At 37.8% G+C, this 9,926-nt stretch overlaps 1 pseudogene; it reads left to right on the plus strand.

Annotated features, from left to right (window-relative positions):
- The first annotated feature begins 207 nt into the window (after positions 1-207).
- LOC113292117 lies at positions 208-307 on the plus strand (annotated as a pseudogene).
- The last annotated feature ends 9,619 nt before the right edge of the window (positions 308-9,926 follow it).

A 9,926-nucleotide genomic window follows, 5' to 3' on the forward strand; every position in this document is an offset into this window, starting at 1 on the left:
ATTAACGTTTCCTCTACTTAAAAGAATTGTTTTCTGGGTGCCCTACTATTTTCCCATTGCTGGGTTTTTTCGGCGATTTCATTAAAAAATTCCATCGCCGCATCAACAGTTTGGTTTTCAAATCCACCAGTGCATAGAGACTCAACCATGGTCGTTGTGGAATAATCTAAACCCTCATAAAGGATCTGAACTAGCCTAACCTTTTCTAAACCATGATGAGGACACTGGGATAATAAATCATTGAACCTTTCCAAATACCTATATAAAGATTCTCCCTCTTGTTGTGAAAATGTGCATATTTGCGTCCTAATAGACGATGTTTTGTGCCTAGGGAAAAACTTATTGAAAAAGGCAGATGTAAGTTGTTCATATGTCTCAATTGACTCGGAGTCCAAACTATACAGCCACGACTTGGCCTTATCTTTCAGGGAAAATGGGAATAACCTAAGTTTCAAAGCATCATCATCTAAGCCTCTAATTCTTAGAGTACTACAAATTTCCTCAAAATCCCTAACATGGTAATAAGGGTTTTCATTTTCTTTCCCTAAAAAGATTGGGAGCATCTGTAAGGTCCCAGGTTTCAGTTCATAGGGTGCCTCCGTTTCAGCTAACTTAATACACGAAGGACGGGTAGTCCTAGTTGGATTCAACAAAGCTTTCAAAGTTGCCAATTCTGGCGCTATCGGAGCAACATGGATTCTCTCCTCAGCCAAAGAACGTTCAAAAACAGACTCTTCAAAAGCCGGACTTTCTAGATTAAGGTAATCGAGACGCTTCGAACTACTAGGTTTCTCTTTAACAAATCTACCTAGTGCGTCTCTTTTACGTTCAGGCATACAATAGAATTTTCTAAATTGGAAGGGTAAGCAAACACAGATCAAGGCCGACTCAACCAAATCAAACCTATTGATTTCTAGCAAACAAAAAACATGATGGCTCCATTTAGATTGTTTCTAGACCAACTTCTAATCCTTCGAATGAGAATTCGTTACAATTTAATCAAACCCCTATGGAATCAATCCGAGTTAACGTAAGTTGAATAGAGGCGATGGAAGCTCGGTGGAGCTTTGATACCCAAGGCCTCACCGGTATTACAAGGCGGCGCAGTCACGCATTCAACTTACAGAAACCGTCAAGAACTTCGAAGTATGCTTAAAAGAGTAACCAATATTTTTCGAATGACTTTTCTGTTAAGCTCGTTACCCTATCGGTCTCGTTCTAGTCAAAATTTTAGGCTTAGGTTCGCGTAGGTTACGTGTTCCTAAAGCGGGCAAGAAGAGAACGGTGATGAAATCCGAACCCTTATCTTGTATGGCCAGGCCTTGTCCTTTACTAGAAAAATAAATATTTGTATTCAGTCCTCAACATATATGCATACAAAGGAGTCCAGTAACTCGCTGATAGGGGATTCGTGAGTGTTTAGAATCTTACCTCCCGTTCCAGACGGGGGATGAATCGGTTGTAGTCGACTCGGGCCACTGACTCCGATGTCTAGTGTACGAACCCAAGGTGCAGAGACAATATCGTAACTGTCCTCATTCTCTGCAAACAGTTTATATTTAAATTACCCTTCCGTAGGGTAATAAAAAAAATAATGTCCCAAAGTCCAAAAGTCCAAAAAAATAAAGAAAAATTACAAAAATAATAAACCCTAATACAATTTTTTTTTTTTTAATAAAATAAACAAACCCTAAACTAAAATTGTCTTCTTTTTTGTTCTTTTTGCTTTAATCTTTAGCTCCAAGTCTTTATGAAATCACCAAACTCCTTGGCTCAATTTTCTTTATGATCCAGAACCTGTAGACACAAGATAAATACCCAAATACATAAAAAAGACAAAAATTAAAAAAAAACAAAAAAAATAAAAAAAATAAATCTAAAACCCTAAAAACAAGTCCGCGTCGGCGGCGCCAAAAATTGATGTGATTTGTAGATAGTGGTAAAAGTGGTTCGATTCTCAGACTTGTGAAGGATATTAATTAGACTTAAATCCTAATATTAAAATAGAAAACTCACTAAAAATTATAGCAAACTCAATCAAAGCTGATATCAATACTAAAAGAAACACTGAGGCTAAGATTCCACTATTTTCCAAGTTCAAAGTAATTAAACCAATACTTATATTTATGCAATTTTCTTGTTTAATTTGATTCTAAGATATTGCAACAAGTAGATTTTCAAAAGTAATAATTGTAAATACCAAGTATGAAGCATCAAAAGTCTTAAAACTAAGCATACTCCATCAAAATAGATCACAATCACTCAAATAAAAATCATATTCAATAATATTTCAAGGCAAATAATCATATAATTATTGCAAATAAAAATATAAAATAGAATATACCACTTTTTGTTGGAAAAATAGCTTCCTCTATCGCCTCAGCAATGGGGTTTAGCTCCTCATATTAATCATGATCTCAAAATATGTGTTTGTTGCTCAAAAGATGATTAAAAGAGTGAAAAGTAATAACACAGACTGTTTGCAACAGTGTATTGGTGTTGCAAAACAGCTGTTACAATGGAACTGTTACAGAAAAACTGTTGCTTTGTCGCTGATTTTAAGACCCTAGAATAAGACTGCCCTGAACAGCTTAATGTTCTTCAGCTGTTAAACAGTGACACTTTTTTGGGACTGTCTACCGAGGGTCAATGTTCTTCGCGTTCTTCTTCTTCAATAGCAGCAGCAGCAGAAACAGAGTTTGGTAAATCTCTGATTTCTTCTTCTCCGGCTCTCCTTAGGTTCCCAAACTCTCGACACCTCTTCTATATCACCCAAGACATCTATTTATATCAAAAATACCGATTAAATCTCTCCCAAATCTTCCAAAATCTCTTTCCTTCTCTTCACGGCCAAGTTGCGACAATTTCTTGTTTTAGGATTTCTACGCGTTTCTGAGCTTTCCTTTTTATTCTAAACTCTTCCTTAGATAGATACAAATCTTTGGGAAGGTTTACAGCGTTTTAATCACTCTAAAATTCCTTAAAACAGGTCACACACGTGACTTTCCATATTTTCTTGTTGTGAGAAAAATCCGTCGTTTGAGCCCATTATAATCGATTTAAACACCCATATCAGATTCCTAGACCCATAAGGAGTCTATCCTATGAAAATCAGAGGTTTAATCGACCTCAAACTCCTCCAAATCACGATTGCCAAAACTGCTCTTTAACTGCATTTTTTTTCCCGCCAAAATCCTTTTTTTTAATGTTGAAGATGGTTGCCCCTTATCCAGAGTAGGGGTGCGATTAGCAACTGTCTGGAAATGGGATGCCCCTTAGTAATTAGGTTACCCCTTATCCAAAGTGAGGGTCCGAATAGCAAATGTCCTCCGGGTGCTTTCCGACAACTTTTCGAGCCAATTTTTTTCAAAAATGTTTATTAGCCAAAAATACCTACAAATAAATAAAACACCATAATAAGTACAAAAATGAGCCCTAACAATATATAGAATCGAGACAAATCGGACACAAAAATGTGTCTATCAGTCGATCAGAAATCATGTCAGGGGAAGGAAATTCTCGTACCGGAGAATGGACATCCATCGCAAACTTATATAAGCGCTCAAGTTGACGCCAGAAGTCTATGTAACCCAGAGTAACATAGGTAGCTCGGTCAAAGCATGGGAATAAATAATCGTTTCCCTCCACACGTGTGAAGTCTAAGTGAGCCTTCAGGTGCTCAACTAACGGCTTGTTCATTCGATGACCTGGAATACACTGGTTGACTCCCATTTGTCGAGCTGCCATATCGATGTTATATTCTTCTACATGGAATTCCCCATGCATTACTGATACTAAGTAACCAGGAGTGCAACTCAATATAAAAGATCTCTCTCCGTCATTCAGGTCAGCACCAGTCCTCAACATGACATTTTCTTCAGCAGCATTGAAAGTGATCAATTGTGAGAAAAGAGGAGGGACCGACACCCAGGGGTGAAATTTGAACTCGGATTCGATGTCTAAAATGTCCGTGAGGCATATCTTGTATTGTGGCTGCTTTGTAGACCAACGCATAATCCTGGCACCATGCTTCTCGAGGAAAGCATGACGAGTATCAACATTAGGTCCTTGCAAGATGTTACGAGGAATTGGAGCATAACTCTCAAGATGCTCCCACATTAAAGCTTGGAGGAACATAATATTAGCATATGTTTCGACTTTCATGAAGCCGTTGGAGACGCTGGAGTCTATAACTAAGGACTCTAAATTGGCAAACAGTGAACCCAAAAATAGACTACTAATGCGAAGATTCTCACCTTTAGCCATCTTTATGGCGAAAGGAATCAAAAATGGCTTCAACAAATGTCAAGAACGTCTCTGGGAAGCCAAAAGCATAAGAAAGCAGCAATGGTCAAGGTACCATCAACAGGCTCTTCAGGAACTCCATTTCTCGGCCACTAGTATCTCAACCATTAAGCATAGAAAATTTTGGGAGACTCGTTGAATTTGTGCATTTTAGCTTCCAATACGCCAGATATCACCTCCTCTTCTGCTGAGAGCTCTTTAGGGAAATTACCAGTGACTGGAAGATGCAACAAAACAACTACATCTTCTAAAGTAACGGTGAATTCTCCACATCTGCATATGAAAGTATGAGTAGGAATGCACCAACGATCAAGTAAAGCCATGATACCTGGTATATCATGATTAATGATTAAATCCCCAACATCTTGAATAGCTCGTATCACCTGTGCACGATCCAGCAAGGTCCTTACACGGCTATGACCCAGCATGTGTGTTGCCCATCCAGAGAAATGTGTCAGAGGCTTTCGAGAAAGTTTGAGTTCCACATGTGCAGCCAAATAATGTTTCCCTTGCAAACATAACTGAGTTATTGCTGGAGGAGATACCAACTTGTTCTGAGTAGTGCTCCTGGGATTTATAAGCAGCCGAAACGAGGAACCTAAGGGACGTTTTTCGGGCTTATACAGATACACAAAGAATTTGTCCTCGGCATTTGGAATGTTCTTAGTTTTGGGAGTCTCCTCTTTCTCCTGATAAGTCTCAGAATCATCATTTCTGGAAGACGCGTCTGTAGAAACATCCTCTCTGGGAGTTCCCTCTCTAGAAACATCATCTTCAGAAGCGCTACCATGAGACTGAGTCATCTTTGCAAAGTTGCTGTGACATACATACATGAATTTCGTCAACACAATGGAATTAAAGCAGCTGAATAATTATGATGCTCACATCAGCGTCTACAAAATGGTAATCCTCAACTCTTACCTATTTACGGTTTCGCGAACTTAGTGATAACATCGTAAAACCCCAAAAACGTGCCCGTTCCTTCAAACCTGCAAAGTCGAGCAAAAAACTTATTATTTAAAGTCGACACTGACTTTTCACGAAACTAGGAACAATTCTTATAAACTCTTCATGTGAACGTTCCATGATTTTATGCCGCAAACACATATCATAAAATCATAAAATACAATTGTTTACTTCTAACAATTTGTTATTTGATTTTTATCAAAAATAAGAAGAAAAAAAACTCACGCACGTTTTTTTTTTTAAAAATTTTTTTGCGTGAGTTAATAAAAAAAATATCTTATTTTGCTCAAACGATCATTCGTTTATGAAACGAAGGTCTTTTCTATTTTTTTAAAAGTCCACATATTCCAAATAAAATTTTGAAAGTTCTCAAATAAATTTTACCATGAAATACAGGTCTTTCCAAAAATTCCTCTAGCTCTAAGGATCATTATTTATTACTTCTACTACGAATTACGTACAAACCTAAAGGTATTTGTGTGAAGAATTCATGCTTTGAAAATAAAATTTTGATTTTTATGAAACCTCGTAAACAAATTTCATCTACTGCAACTAAATCATGTCTATTCAAAGATTCATGTATCTCTTCCATATTAGAGATCATTGCTAGTTTCTTAAACTAACTAACGAACGGGAATACGTTTTCTAAAACAATTTTCATGCAACCTACATCTTCATACATACCTATGGGATTTTTATTTTTGTGAACAACTCATGAAAACATACAACAAAAACAAAACAAAACAAAATTCCACGTGCCTTTGTCGGCGTCGGAGTTCGCCGGAAATCGGTCGGTGGTGGAAGCTCCGGCATGCAAAAAAAAAAAAAATCTTTGCTTGGACGAGAGAGAGAAGAGATGATAGGTCAATCACTAATTTTTTTTTTAAGGGTTCTTCCCTTTTATATCAATTTTATTTCCAAAACCTGATAAAATAAGGATTTCCTTTTTTTGGGGCTCGGGACCATAAATCCTAAACTAACCAAAACTGAGCCTTCGAGCATCCAAGTCAGCAGTGCCTCATCTCTCCGTGCTCACGAGATGACATTGTATCTTGCTATCAGGGTCCTTATCTGTGCATTTGCTCGTACATGACACCATTGGAGCAAATCGAGGATTCTGAGACTACCTTTGTACGACTGAGTTCAACCACCGATCTCGTCGACTGAAAATCACCATATAATGCTTACTGCGGAGCATGACTGTCCCTCACTAAGCAGGAGACTTAATGTTGATGGTGGATTTTCAACAAAGGTCAAAACCGTAAAATCAAGATACTACATGTTTCTGATATGGCTTCAGGCATGTGACGATTCATATTTTACGAATCCATGATGAATATGTTTCCTGAATGACCTCCACTAGCTGAGCATTCGGTGCCACGCATTTCATCATGACCTCTATGTAGAATAACATAATTGGGCAGTTCTCCGTAGATTGAGAGCAATAACGCCTTCAGGACGTCGGTGACACTCATTGTTCCCTGACTACATGAGAGAGACCCACTTCTACATAGAAGAACGATTGGGCGGTTCTCTGTAAGATTGAGAGCAATAACGCCTTCAGGACGTCGGTGAAACTCATTGTTCCCTGACTATGTAGAGAGACCGTGTATAGATCCAGGCGGTTATCCGTAGATTGAGAGTAATAACGTCTTCAGAACTTCGGCAACACTCGATGTTTCCTGACTATGCACCTTCAGAACGGATATGACGCTTTAACTGGCTAATACCTCTTCTGTAATAGAATAATTCTACGTGACATTCACCACTGAATTCCTAGAAGATAATCTATTTTATCTCATTACTCCTATTTCATGATCGAGTCCACGGCTGATCTCATGGAATGGTAATAGATAATCACATTACTCTGATTTCATGATCGAATCCACGGCTGATATAATGGAATGGTAATATTTAATTACTCCGATTCTATGGTCGAATCCATGATCCCATGGAATGGTAATACTCAGCTTTATTATTCTGAATCCATGGTCGAATCCACGGCTGATCCTATGGATTGATAATAAACAACTATTCACTTTTATTACTCAGTTTCATGAATCATTCTCCACTGAATTTCATAAATTAGTGATAAATACTCAACAATCGGGCATCTGGACCATCATTGAGTAACCCCCAATAAAATGGTGCAAGTGTACTCGACGATGATGCACGACCGAGCACCCGAATGCACGAACTAGCATTCCAAAATATGGACAAACGAGGAATCTTACACAAAACAGGAGAGATAAAATAATAACAGTGAAATAATAAAGAGGCGCCCATAGGCCGGGCCCACCGGCCAGCCATGTCCTAGCCGTGGCCGGTCCCATGCCTCTTCCGTTATTTTCTTTATTTTATTATTTTCATTAACTCATGAAAACTCCTTCATTCTAGCAACTTTCCTTGTTTGAGAAAAACTCACGGTTTTCCCATATTTTCATGGTTTCATGAGAAATAATATTATAAAATAGGGAAAGGTGTCGTGGGACCAGGCAACTTGGCCGGCCGGCCATGCACTAGACGTGGCCGGTCCCACACCTTGCAATCCCTATTCTTTCATAATTATTATTTCCCTCATCTCATGAAACTCCTCCGTTTCAATAAAACTCATGGTTTCACGATTTCATGAGAATAATATTATAAAATAGGGAAAGGTGTCGTGGGACCGGGAAATTTGGCCGGCCGGCCATTCCCTAGCCGTGGCCGGTCCCACACCTTGCAATCCCTATTCTTTCATAAATATTACTTCCCTCATCTTGTGAAAACTCCTCTGTTTGAGCAAAAATCATGATTTCTTCACATTTTCTCAAATATTGCTCAAACCATGAAAAAGCCAAAAACTCAAATGGTCACATGACAGACTAGGCTACTCACGCCAAATATTAAAATATTATTATTTTAATATTTTCCAAATTTTGATCAAACGGGCAAAGTTCTACTTGTTCATTCGAGCAAAATCAAGAATTTCAGTCAAAGATCGAACTCTTCTGAAAATTCAAAATATTGCTTGAACGCACACCAGAAAATATCAAAAACTCTCAAGACTGAGACACATACATTCTGGCGACACGGGCATGCCTCCTTGACCGACCAAATCCGGCCCTAACGCTTGCAAGGAGCCGGTCCCCCACATATTCACAATTTTGACCTAATTTGCTCAATTGCTCATATTGGATCCAAACTCTTTCCAACCAACTTGGAATTTTCTCAATCGACCATCAGCCGGTCCCACACCCCTAAGATCCGGTTTCATTCCTTCTTGGTCGGTCCCTTACTTCTACATAAAATTAGGTTTTATTACCTAATGCTCAATCGAGAAACTATTTTAATAAATGATGAAACCGGCATTTAATCATCATTATTTCACCAACTTGTCAACTCAGGACCCTGGTGCACGCTCACTCGAGCATTCGGGCAACACATGGTCGTCCATCATCCCATGTGGTCGGTCCTTCCTTCACTCATGACCAATTTTCAGCAATTCACCAATTGACGAACAATTGATTAAAAATTAGGGTTTCGAACAAAACGCTCCACAAATCATCATTCTGAGCAAGTTCAAACACTAATAAATTTATGTTGATCCAGCAATCAACATCTGTATTAATTATATAATATTCGGTAATCTACCAATATTTTAATTAATATTTTATTTGGGTCACGTCACCAATAAATAATTCGTCGAATTGAGCAATACTTGATCAGTTGCTCGAATATTGATCCAACTGTCAATATTCAGTAATTTATCAGTAATTCGTTGAATCGAGCAATACTTGCAGTTGCTCGAATAATCCGCTTATCAATATTCAGTAACTCGCTGAATTGGGAAACTCAAATATTGATCGTAACTCAATATTCAACAACTCATCAAATTTACAATATTTGCTCAGACGAGCATATTAACATTCATGAATCGCTGAGCATTCGTCAATCATGCTCTATTCAACAAAACTTAGGCTCATTGTATAATCAGTCAACAACTGACCGACTAAATACACGTCTGCCTTGTAGACTCCACGATTCGTGAGAAGAACTTAAATCAAGTGCACTTGTATACTTTTAGAATATTACAAATAAACAAAATATGATACCTTTACGGCTTTACTCATGCATGGATAATATTTTTATGGAGTGAACTCAACATAAAATAAATCCTATTAAGATTAATATCCACAAGATATTGTAAAGTAACATAATTAAGAGTTCACGAGTAGACCAAAATACGAATTACTTTATCTGATGTTTTCCCCATCTCAAGCTATATACATGATGGGGTGATTCAACTTCTTACAAGGAAGATATGGGAGCAAAATGCTCATGAATCACCTCAAAATGATAGTTATCATCCCCTGTTCCTGTGACACAATCAAAAGACTTAGAATTTTAACAAAGTTGTTTTTAATTTTTGTTCCCCTTTTAATAATGTGATCAACATGATTGGCTTCTTGACAGGTAGAAACTGTCACCATCTTTGCAACTTTCCTTTTTAGAAAAGCTGCATGATTTTTTGACAAGTCATGTTTGTCTACAGTTGAAACACAACCTGTTTGAGTATGAACGACAGGGAATCTTCTTGGTTCATGATCAGAGTAATACGATGCAAGAAATCAAAAGTGTATTTAACAGCTAAGAAAAGATCTTCATCAATAGAT

The sequence above is a fragment of the Papaver somniferum genome, chromosome 6 (assembly GCF_003573695.1).
Source record: "Papaver somniferum cultivar HN1 chromosome 6, ASM357369v1, whole genome shotgun sequence".
Lineage (NCBI taxonomy): Eukaryota > Viridiplantae > Streptophyta > Magnoliopsida > Ranunculales > Papaveraceae > Papaver > Papaver somniferum.